Consider the following 12,404-nt stretch of genomic DNA (forward strand, 5'->3'; position numbering starts at 1 on the left):
AACCAAACTTGGCGACTTCCACATCCACAAAGGGAACCTCCCCACAAACAGCACTTCTCTCTTCTGCAGCCCTTTTCATCACAGGATCTTAATGCATTTCAGACCCCATCTTAGAGAGGGAAAACAAGACACAGAAGGGTAAGAGACTTGTCCAAGGCAAGTGTCTCACGGGCACATCTGGGAATAGAGCCAAGGAATCCTGACCCAGAGCACCCCTGGGCATTCTAGCCCTGAGCTGAACATACAGAGCTCTGCAACACTTCCAGCTTTTCCAGTCCTGAGCCCCAGAGCTCCGTATATGCACCTCAATCCTGGCTTGCAATAACTCCTGCTATTCCTCAACTGAACTGCACAGCAGCCCCTGCTATTCCAGACCTGGCCTCCTTCCATACAGCTCTGTTATTCCATTACACACAGACAGACCTCTGCTGCTGTGCTGTTTATTTAGAAGTGTCTGTCAATGCCAAACATTGATGCTTGTCTAGCTGAGCAACTCCAGTTGCATATACAAAGGAACACCAGTGGCATGCTGGGGCTGAGCTGGAGGGGAAGAGAGCTCTCAGCAGCACCACACTTAGCTACTCTACAGTGAAGCCCAATACTGAACACTGGGGGCACAGCCTAGCCAAAGACCTGCTCAGCACCTAGCTGTGTCCAACAGGAAGAGGAGGCTTTTGCTTAAGAAGGGGATTCAAACTCCCCATTCGTCTATTCAAGCAGGGAGAAGAAAGGGAATCCTCCAGCCTGAATCATAGTCCCAAGGACTGGGAGCAGCATTCTGGCTGCCTCCTCCTAGTACCTGTGTAGAGTCCCAGCTGCGTTAAGTAGCAGGGAGAGAGGCAGGATCAAGGAACCGGAGGTCATCACAGTCAAGGAGTACCCCCTCTTAATGGCACAGGAGCAGCCTGTCTCCGAAGAAGCCCCACACACATCAGTAGACATTTATTATCCCTTGAAAATGCTGACCCCAGTGGGTTTCCCTGGAGTTACAAGAGAGCCCCCACTTACAGCTTTCCCAATGCTGGCAGGTCCACATGTGGTACACAGCCTTTCAGACAGGAAGGGAGCTCTATGGCAACGGGTGCTAATGTCAAGCTCACTGTATGCAAGCTCAAGAGAAAACCTTCCCTGCACCCCCAGTGCTGATAAGGGCATTGTGCCTGCTCTTTGTCTGGGCAGGCAAAGCTTTTCCAAGGTTCCTTTGGAGGGCAAAGCAGCTTCCAAGAGGAGGGCAGACATCTGAGTTCACCCTTCAAGATGAGGGAGCCCCAGTTGAGCAGCTTTGGACCAGAGGCACCCCTGGGCTGAGGGAGGGACAGGGAAGAGTGCGTTTAAGGTGTGAGATTCCAGAACAATCCCAGGGTTGCCTACACTAGAATTTAGCTAACACTTGCTAACAAGGAAGCCTAATGCAGACAAAAGCACAGTGCCTGTAGTATGTGCTGAGCGGGTCAAGTTAAAGACTAGGCTTCCCTTCTGCTAGGAAGAGAGACATGGGCCAGCTTCCTGGGGACAGGGCAGAGGGTGCTTTAGTGGAGGCTTTCATACAAAGGAGTCTGTTGAAATCTGCAACCGCTCAGCCCCTGAGGAACTCCTGGGGGTGGTGCTGATTGATGCCAACTCCACGAGAAGAAAGAGGGGCCTGCCATCTGAATGGAGATTAGCAGGAAGTCCAGGGTCTCCAATAACCTTCTCTGAATTACTCCTGGCACCACTCATAAGATCAGCTGGGCTGGGGCATTATAGGGTCTCCCTGAGGTGGTAGTACAGAGAGGAAGTGTTCAAGTCCTTCAAGCAGGGCATCTCTTAGGGACAGGCAGACCTGAGAGTGGGGGATCCCTCTAGAATACTTATACCACATTCCTCACCACGATAAGAGCAGTCACCCCTTTGCCAGAAGGGAGCCAGGCTGGTGGCCTTTAGGAATCCCTCTCCCCATTCCCATCAGTTACATTACACACTGAAAAGCAAAAAGCCTGTGAGGACCCAGGAGGGAAGAACTAATGAGAAAAATCTCACCTTATCCAGTAGCAAGGGGCTATGATTCAGGCATTCAGCTTGACACTTTCCATTGTCAGGTGGAGTGAACGCACTGCCACTGAGCTTGGAGCAGACACTGCTAGCAGAGAGGTACCCTAGGCTGGGGAAGGGCAAAGAGTGGGGGAGGGATAGCTCAGTGGTTTGAGCATTGGCCTGCTAAACCCAGGGTTGTGAGTTTAATCCTTGAGGGGGCCATTTAGGGATCTGGGGCAAAAATTGGGGATTGGTCCTGGTTTGAGCAGGGTGTTGGACTAGATGACCTCCTGAGGTCCCTTCCAACCCTGATATTCTATGAAAAAGGAAAAGACTTTCTCAATAAGCTGTCCAACACATGCTCTGGATTTCTCCATCAGGAGCTAGGGAATCACTAATCCATCCCATTTTCTCTTCTCCCCATTCAGTACAGGTTCCCATACCACACCATCACCATCTCGCCGAGTTGCTTCCAATAGTGCATTAAGCAATGTGACCGTATGTCACGTGCTGTTTGTTCTCTCATCCTCTCTCCAGAGGGAGAAGAGTGTGCACTGGAGGGATATTCAGGCGGGAGGGAAAAGAGGGTTGTTAGCAACAGATATATTCATGTGTGTGTTTATATTAGAAGAGACAGGTCAAAGAAACATGCCTTGTACTTGGAGCAGAAAGTGGTGAGGTTTGTGCAGGTCCTTCGTTTTTGGGGGAGTTTATTGCAGTCTGCAAGGTGGGAGTGGATCCTGGAGACCAGGATCTAGTCCGAGCCCAAACATCTACACCACAATGAAACAGCCCCTTAGTCTGACCTTAAGTTAGCTGGCACAGGCCAGCTGCAGGTGTCTAACTGCAGTACAGGCATACCCTTAGGATCCAAAATGAGAGAGCTGGAAGATGTGCTTATCACTTTCCTGCCCCTGAGGTATGTCAGGCTGTGTAAGAGTTTCTCAGGGGAAAGAGCTGGGAAACCTATTGCTTGAACAGTTGAAGCCAGAGTAGCCACTGCACTAGAAAGCACCCAGTCAGGGTGGATAGATAACATCCATAGATTCTAAGGCCAGAAGGGACCATTGTGACTATCTAGTGACTAGTCTGACCTCCTGCACAATACAGGTCATAGGACTTCCCTGAATTCTTTTGTGTTTGAATTAGAGCACAGATTTAGAAAAAACATCCAATCTTTATTTTAAAATTACCAGTGATGGAGAATCCATTATGACCTTGGGCAAGTTGTTTGAATAGTTAATTAGCCTCACTTACAATTTTGCATCATATTTTCAGTCTGAGTTTCTCTAGCTTCAACTTCCAGCTATTGGATCTTGTTAGACCTTTGTCTGCTAGACGGAAGAGCCCATTATCAATTTTTGTTCTTCATGCAGGTACTTCTAAACTGATCAAGTCACCCCTTTACTTTCTCTTCGTTAAGCTAAAGAGATTCAGCTCCTTGAGTCTACCATTATAAGGCATGTCTTTCAATCCTTTAATCATTCTCATGGCTCTTTTCGTACTACAGTGTTGACCAGTTCAATGAATTATCAACAAACAACACCTCCTTAGTTTTCAACAAAATATGTTATGATACAAATTTTTTCAAAGTGTATGTGTCCAGCACAAGTAAGGTAGGTTTACTTAATGAATAAAAATGTTTTAAGTGTTTTTGTCCATTTTTTATTTAATTCAAATTTTCATCTAATAGAGCATGAAACAAAACAAGAGATTAATCTAGTAAATAAGAAATGCATCATACACCATAGTAAAAAATATAAAAATTAAAGAATCTGATAAATGTAAAGTAAGCATATAATTGCTTAGACTAGATTTATACACATTTACTTATCCTCCATCTTAGCAAAAAGAAATTTAGTGTAAAGACTATATTTAGTTCATATTTTAATGGTTACCAACCAATGAGAATCAAAATCTCTTTAGGAAGATAATTAAAAAGTACAAATGCAAAATAAGATTAAAAAGATTGATGAATTAACTCAAGATTTCCTGCTTGCAAATTTAAATCATTATTAAAATAGGTGCAAATACAGTGGTAATATATCGCTTTCTCCCACTTGATGGGCCCTAATAGTTGGTTCCATCCTGAACTTCCAAGACTTCAGATGCTGTAGGACTAGATAAAGCAATGGGATACAGGGACCCTTGAGTGCTCAGATGTTATGGTGATGGGAGACATAACAGTATGTAGAGAGAGAGAGAGATGGTGGTCACCATTAATATATTTACCAATACCTTCGTAAATCATTCACTTTACTGCCTTCCCAGATATTCTGGTACCCAGTATATGGGGGGGTTAACAGTGTTGCCTATGCAAGTAGCAAAATATTGTAATGGTGACTGCCCTTGATAAGGTAGCAGAGGGGGAGGGGCCGGGACTGCATTTATACATAAAAGAGGCCATGGATTCTAGTGAACAAGTAACATGACGAGATGATTAGGTGATGGGGGGAAAAGGAAAGTCAATTTAGTTGTATACCCATTAAGAGAAAAATAACAGATTCTCAGCTGAGAATAAGTGACAAGTTCATCCTAGGGAGAGACTTGGGCCCTTTTTAAGATGTAAACTGAAGCTTTAAGGATTTATTTTAAATAATAATAATTTAGGTTTCATTTACCTGAGGGCCACCTCGTTAATAGTAGGGTTATGACATCACCAACGCTAGGGAAGCAGAGTCTAACTGGTCTAAAGGAAGGATTTTCTTTTCCCAGACATTTTTTGTTAGTACCGATCAAAACACAAAACACTTGGGATAAAAGGTCTCTTTGTACAAAATTTCCCACACCTCTAATTAAGTGGTGAGAGAGCTTCCTGACTACAGCTGAGCCCCTGCCCCCAGGGACCCTCCAGAAAAACAAGACCTGACACTCTGGACATTTTTAAAGTAAAGGCAGAGGATAAAGAAAAGCTTTTTAGAAAGCAGACAGACTTCCAGGCTCTGAAATTGTCACAGAGAAGCAAAAGAACATGGCACATTCTCTCGTGCTTTGTCCTGCAGCAGGGACACACGGATCTTTCCCAACAGACAAAGAAAAGCCCCTCATATCCCACCCAGTCCATTGCTGGGGGCTAGTAAAGGGGTGTTCCTACTGTACATTTACCAGGATTGCCTAGTCTAGTTTGGAACCTCCCAAGAGGAGGCTTCCAGCCTAGCTCACCGCAAAAGCATGGCCAAGTACAGTCCTTTGTTGCAGGAAGGTACAGAGCCAGCCCTCCCTCCTTCCCCAGGATGTGACTCATCCCACCCCCATGCACCAGCCTGCACCAGAAAGGAGCGTACCTGGATTCCTGAAGAAGCCTGTCAGGTATTAGTATTCCTACTCCCAGGGATGCTGTGGATACCAGACGACTGCAGGATGCAGTTACATACACAGAGATGATAGCATCTGCTGCTGCTCTGACCTCCCTTCACACGGAGACAGAGACATTAGGCAGCTCAGCAACCAAGCTCCCCCTACTGCAGTGGGTTGGGGAGGAGGTGCAGCCAGGCTACAGAGAAACCATCAAGACTCTCCTGGGAGCACAAGAAGACTTAACAATGCTGGAGAAAACCACCAGCATGGCGTGCCAAACCCACACAGGCTTCTGCCTCTGGGAGGCAGTGGAAATCCCAGCAAGCATAGTACAGTGCCAGGCTGTCACCATACATCAAGAGGGTCCTGCCCTACAGTTACAACCAAAGCTTCCTGCCTTGCTGTTCTCTGGAGTGGGATTCTAGAGACAGTACCTGGCCCAGAGTGCTGATGCCACCACCTTCTCCTTCTACCCCCAGCAGGTGACCAAGGATTTGCTGGGTTTCAGTGAGATGTTCAGTCATCAACAGTCATTGGAATCAAACTCATCCACTTTCTCTGTGAGCCCTGCCCCAGACTCTCAGGCCAAACACATGGAGCTTAAGGAACTCTCAAATTAGCAATAGCACCCTCTGGTACTGCAGGGTTACCAGCTATTTGTATAACAGTAGCACCTAGGGCCCTACATCACTAGGCACTGTATATGCCCAGAACAAGAGAGACAGAACCTGCCCAGAGTTCACAATCTGACTAGACAAGGTGGCCACACAGTCACTGACAGGCTGACATCCACCAAACTGCCAGTAAGTACATAGCTTGGCAGTTAGGAGTTAGTTTTTGTTCCCAGCCATCTTGCTCAAAGGTGCCTGCCCTTCAGCCTGGTCCACCTGCACAAAAACAACCCCATTCATAGGGCAAAATGAGCAGTGACATGCTGCCATTGTAACACTCCCTAAAATGGCTCCCTAGTCTGTGCTCTCTCTGCTACCCCACTGCTACAGCTACGTGGCCTGCAGCTTCAGGGTTCTGGCTCTGTCCTATATAGTGTCCCTGGGGAAGAGGGGAGAAGCCCAGCCCAATGCTCTCTTCACCCTGCTTCTTCAGGGTATCAATAAGGGATATTATCATTCAACCTCTCCTGCTGAATGTTTGTTATACACACTTCTTGTGTCTGATCTCAAAATTGTGTTTTCACCATGGTATAATTAACGCGCATTTGCCATCTCACTGCAGAATCCTAGTAAAGAGAAGCCACTATAGTTTTACCGCAGTGTAGCGCAGCGAAGGCAAACCAGGGCAGGGGTGCAGTGCCGACCTTGCCCTGCTACATCACAGTAAACACTCCAGCATCTCAGCTCCATGGCAACACAGCAAATGTTCACTAGTTAGCTCACTGTAAAACCACCTTTTCTGGCAGCAAAGACATGGCCTAGCTAGACAGTCAATCCCTGGCCTGAGGATATGACCTCAGTGTACAGTGCACTGCACAGCAACAACTGCTTCTACCCCCCAAAAACACTGCCTCTCAGGACAGGCTGCCCTACCACCGGCACTTTACCTTTTGTAAAGGGAAAAATGCACACAGAGGGTAAGGAATCCGCCTGGCTCTCTGGGGCTAGGAGCTTTACTCATGCATCAGATGGGGCTGGTTTCCACTCAGTCTGGAGATGAAACACCTAGTAAATTCTAAAGTAGAAGGCAAGTCTTTTTATTGCGCCTCTGCCAAGGAAAAGGAACCTTTCCTTGATTCGGGGAGTAAATATTAACTCTGCCCTGCGCTTCTAAGGAAGCTCAAGTCCGGCCTCCCCTGTACCTTACCCAGAGAGTTGCAGCTGCTCCAGCAGATAACAAGAGTCCAGAGTCCCTGTGAACGAACACACCTGTTGCTTAGAATGAAGGTTGTTTCACTGTGTGGACAGCAAGCAACATTACTCTTAAAACCTAGGCCTTTACTAATATAGATGTTAACAGGGAAGATGATACTCACCTACAACTCAGTTCATACAATCTCCGAAATAGAGGTTTATATGTAAAATTGCACTATTTCCCAAACAAGCTTAATACCACATGCCTGCCCCTCTTCAATCTTCAGACCAGGAACTCTGACACCTGCCTACGTTCCAGCATGGACTGCAAGCCATCTCCCACCCCAACCTTGCATGGCCACAGAGCATCCTCCAGTTCACCTGCACATTACTCGCCAGATGTCAACACCTTGCCTCCACATGCAGAGCAAATGCCTCCACCATGCCCATCTCAACTACCCACTACATTCAAAAGACCATAATTTCACAACTCATTCTCCAGACATTGCCCAGAAACAACATCTACCCATTCCCACTACACCTTTCCTATGCACCCTCTCACTGCAAGTGGAAGTTCTTACCTTCCAGAGGGAGGACACCTTCCACCAACCCTCTCTCTATGCATAGCATACAGATGAATACCCTGCTCAAAGCAGGCAGGTACCTTTGCACAGAGGAGAGAAGGGAGTCAGCATGGTCATAAAGTGGGTATTTTCATTTGCGGTCAGTTATGTCGAGAGAACTTCTGAGGTTGTGTTTATGACCAGGGTTAACATGATCAGAAAACACAGAGGGGGGCATGAGGACCTAGACAGAGATGGAGCAACCCTGACAGCTGGATGGCTACATGGCACCAGAGCCAAGGGCTGGGAATTTTTAAAGCCTGCAGTATGATCTTACACAGATTTGTAGAGATTTTTACCCCCTCATCCCATCCCTCCATGGGAAAAAGGGGAACTCCACAAAGTTTTTACAAAATGAAACACCACCACCCCAGTACATGATGCATAGGATTAATTATTCAAACAGGAACACAAGGCCAAGTGCTGCACCATACCACACTCCTGCTGACTTTGTAGTGTCCAGGATCAGCATGAACAGAGGTATTAGTTAACAACAGTTAGCTGGCAATCTATTAACTTGAATTACAGTGCAACAAACCCAAAGAAGGCAGCTCTCTAGTCAGCTAAGTTCAGCTTACTTGGACAGCTATATTCCATCTCTGCTGCTCCCTCCCCAATCTCAGAAATGCTTCCTCAACTATGGGCCCATCCCAGAATAACCCTGACTTCTGTGCAGCTCCTCAGCAGGCCATCCACAGCTTTGCAGCCTCTAGTTTCCTCCATGCTGGCTGTGTTCCCCCATCCCTCTGCTGTGCAGAAGGAGCACAGCTAGTAGACAAGCATCTCTGGAAGGGCAGAGCAGGGGTTTTACTGAACGGAGCAGTAGCTTAAGTGGAGGAACATGGCTGGGAAATACCATGGCGCACAAAGGGGGCAAAAATTGCCGTCCCTGAAAGCTATCCAAAGCTCGCTTCCAGCTAAGGCATTGCCATGCAGAAGCCTGGGGGTGGGGTTGATTTCAGGGACTCTCAGCCAGCAAATAAGAGATTTGTCTGACTGCTGTCAGAGTGGAGTATGTTGATTGGTCCATTATGTTGTGTCCACCCAGCCTCCCAGTCAACCAAGTCTGCACTGATTCAGTTGACCCGGATTCTTTCCCCTGTAAGCATCTGGGGTAAGGTAACACTGATTGCTGCCTTCCCAACAATCAAAGGGGCACTTGTACGCAGACTCAAAGTGCTCTTCAATCAAACAAGGATGTCCAATTTGTGTAAATTTTCTACTAATTATTAGTTTAGACAAGTAGACTACATACAGTGAGAGAGAGCGTGGCTCAGCACACTTCAACAGCAGCAGAATGCTCTGCCCCAGCTTGAATTCAGGACTTTGCCTCTTACCCAGACCTGGACTCTCATCATGGGTTTCATACGCAGCTCTGCCTTCACTGATTATTAAGACCCCTGCTAAGCCACACAGAATGCAGGACAGGTGAAGCGCCTGGTTACTCTCCTGCCTTTGCCAGACCCTCCTTGCCATCCTAGCACAGAGCTGGCCAAGTGCCCCCTGCAGTTAGGCTGTGCAGAAAGACCCTGCACTTTAGGGCAGCGTGCCCTGGACCGGTCATCACAAAGCATTGACTGACATGGTTTTGCCATGTATCAAGGGCAAGCAGACAGCTGGTTACTCAAGTCAGACCTTTTCCTAAGTTGGGAAGATTTCTCCCTGCAACACTAGTTCTGCATCAGGCCAAACTTTGAGATGCTGGCTATAGAAAAGACCTGTTAGATCCCACCTAGTCCATCGCCAGGGGCAGGACTGGTCTCTGTTCTTGAGAGCTTGGTCCAGTCTAGTTTTAAGCATTCCAAGCAGGAGTGATCCCTCTTCCCTCGGGACGTCATTCACTGGAGTGCCTGACTGCCAGGAAGCCACCCCTCACAGCCACTGTATTTTCCTTCACTGCATCCCATCGCGCCCAGCCACCTCCCTGCCACCCCAGGAGCGAGGGACGTGTCCATGGTCAGGCAATAGGCCAGTGGCAGGGCTAGGAAGGGAACAGAGCCCAGAGCTCTGAAGTCCCAGCCCAGTGCCCTTTCCGTGGCATAGCCATTTTCACGCTTAGTCCCGCTCTCTCATGCCTCACCCCCTAATCAGGGTCTTTATCTTTCTGGCCATTGCTGCCCAGGGCGCAGGTGTTGTCCCTGGGGGGCTCACCAGGGCACCCAGGTCTCTCCCCGGAGCGGCTGCGCTGGATTGAGAAACCTGCCAAGTGCGGGAGCGTCTTCCCTGCCACGGGCACCCCACCCCCGGCCTGTCACCAGCGGCCCCTGCCAGCGGGCGGCCCGGTGCCCCGCTGGGAAGCCGGGCCCAGCGGAGACAGGCCCTCGCCCGCTCCCCAGGCGGGCTAGGGCCCCGGCGCGGCCGCCGCCTCCGCGGGACCGGGCGCACCAGCTCCGGCCGGCTGTCGGCGGCGCCGGGTCCGGGGCGCTCAGGCCAGACAGTTGGCCCCGGGCCTGTCACCGCCCCAGGCCCGCGGCTGGCAGGGGCGAGCCGCTCGGGGCGGGGGGCTCGAGCCGCCAATCCCAGGCGCCCGCCTCACTCACCCCTCACTCAGCGGGGCCCCCTGGCTCCGACCGTCGCCGCCGGCCCCGCTCCCTTTAAACCCAAGTCGATCGCCTCAGCCCGGCAGCCGCTTCCCACAATGCCCCGCGGGGCGGCCGTAGGGCACGTCACGTGGCCTAGCAACCGCCCCGCCTTGCCCGGCTGCTCTGACAGGCCCCCCGCAGCCGCGTGAGGGCCGGGCTCGTCCGTTGGGCGCGCGCCCTGCTGCAGCGTTGGCCGTGTGAGCGCGCGCGGGCGGGGCGCGGGGCAGAGTCGTTCCCTGCGGGCGCTGCGCGCGCGCGGCGGGGACGCGCTGGTCCCTTGCAGTGGTGGTGGGGAGAGCCCGGCCGGGGCTCGTGCCCGCTGGGCTGCCAGCTCCCTGCCACCCAGGGGGTCCTGCAAGGCCTGGCCTCGCGGCCCTCGGGCAGGGGCGCTGGAGCAGTGTGTCTCGTGGGGGTGCTGGGAGCCCTGGAACCAAACTGTCACCCCAGCGTATGATGGAGACCACTGCCAGCCAGGGGGAGCGGCCGCCCCCCAGGGCCAGCGCGCCTGCCGCCGGGCTGATGGTTAAGGAGGTGCATCCAGCCGCATAACATAGTTTTGGGGAAATAGGTCTCGTTGAACACACTCGAGGGGGGTCTTTTGAAGAGACGACCAGCTCGGAGGACGGTACCGCTGGTGTGGACCTAGCTTACGGAAGTCCAGACGCGTCCTCTGGTCGAGTCCCACGTGGCACGGGTTTAAAGTAAAGCACTATCTGTGATGAATGTAGGTTATATTTAATAGACTGAAAGCTGGCTGACAGATTGCGAAAAGGAATTGCAAAGGAATCGTTTCTGGGGGGGTACCACACAGATCTGTTCTTAGCCGAATACTGTTTAATATTTTTATCAAAGATCTGAAAGTAAGTATAAAAGCAGTGCTGATGAAATATGCAGATGACACAAATACTGTCAGAATGGTATAGAATTATAAGGACAGGTCAGTCATCAGGATCACTTGGTAACTTTGGCCCATTCAAACAACATGTGTTTTAATACAAGACAAATACAAGGCCGCGGAAAAAATAAAGTAGGTCATACTTACAACATGGGGACTTTATCTTTAATACAGTTGTGACGGGCTGGATCACAGAACCCCCCCCAGGGGTTGCCTACTGATGTGCCAAGGCTACTTCTGCTCCTGCTTTCCTGCCCTGTCAACTTAGGACTTCAGTGCCCGGCCTGGTTTGAGCCAGACCCGCTAGCCTGCTGCAAACCCAGACCCAGGTCTGAACCACATCCCCTAACAGCTGTAGGCTTAATTGAAAGCAACTTAGGAAGTGTTCCTGTCCTTGACACTCAGATGCCCAACTCCCAGTGGGGTCCAAACCTTAAATAAATCTGTTTTACCCTGTATAAAGCTTATACAGGATAAAATCATAAATTGTCCACCCTCTATAACACTGACAGAGAGATATGCACAGCTGTTTCCCCCCCCCCCCATTCATACATACTCTGGGTTAATTAATAAGTAAAAAGTGATTTTATTAAATACAGAAAGTAAGATTTAAGTGGTTCCAAGTAGTAACAGACACAACAAAGTGAATTACCAAGCAAAATAAAACAAAACATGCAAGTCTATGTCAAGTACAGTAATAATACTGAATACAGATAAAATCTCACCCCTAGAGATGTTTCAATAAGTTTCTTTCACAGACTGGATGGCTTCCGAGTCTGGACACAATCCTTTCCCCTGGTACAATTCTTGTTCCAGCTCAGGTGGTAGCTAGGGAATTTCTAATGATTGCCTCCCCCTTGTTCTGTTCCACCCACTTATATATCTTTTGCATAAAGCGGGAATTCTTTGTCCCTTTGGGTTCCCACCCCTCCTTCTCAATGGAAAAACACCAGGTTAAAGATGGGGTCTTGTCACCTGAACTGGAATCCAAGTCTTCATTCCTCCCAGTCTGACTCACAGGAAGGCCTGCCTGCAAACAGAGCCATCCACAGTCAATTGTCCTGGTTGATGGGAGCAATCAAGATTCCAAACCACCATTAATGGCCCACACTTTGCATAATTAAAATTGGCCCTCAGAGTTATATTTCATATTTCTCGTTTCAGATACAAGAGTGATACATTTATACAA

At 49.3% G+C, this 12,404-nt stretch overlaps 1 protein-coding gene across 7 annotated transcripts in view; it reads right to left on the reverse strand.

Annotated features, from left to right (window-relative positions):
* The window catches only part of KLC4 (kinesin light chain 4), a 49,537-nt gene extending 39,061 nt beyond the window's left edge, over window positions 1-10,476 (reverse strand). For 2 of the 7 annotated variants that reach the window (XM_074949783.1, XM_074949785.1), the window contains exon 1: window positions 10,279-10,469. The gene's annotated coding sequence lies outside the window, so the exon portion shown is untranslated. Of the gene's footprint in view, window positions 1-5,297; window positions 5,449-10,278 lie in introns of those variants that run through there. The other 5 variants (XM_074949776.1, XM_074949781.1, XM_074949780.1 and 2 more) reach the window with 5 other exon arrangements.
* Between the last annotated feature and the right edge of the window lie 1,928 nt (window positions 10,477-12,404).

Source organism: Natator depressus, chromosome 3 (genome assembly GCF_965152275.1).
Source record: "Natator depressus isolate rNatDep1 chromosome 3, rNatDep2.hap1, whole genome shotgun sequence".
In the NCBI taxonomy this organism is placed as follows: domain Eukaryota; kingdom Metazoa; phylum Chordata; order Testudines; family Cheloniidae; genus Natator; species Natator depressus.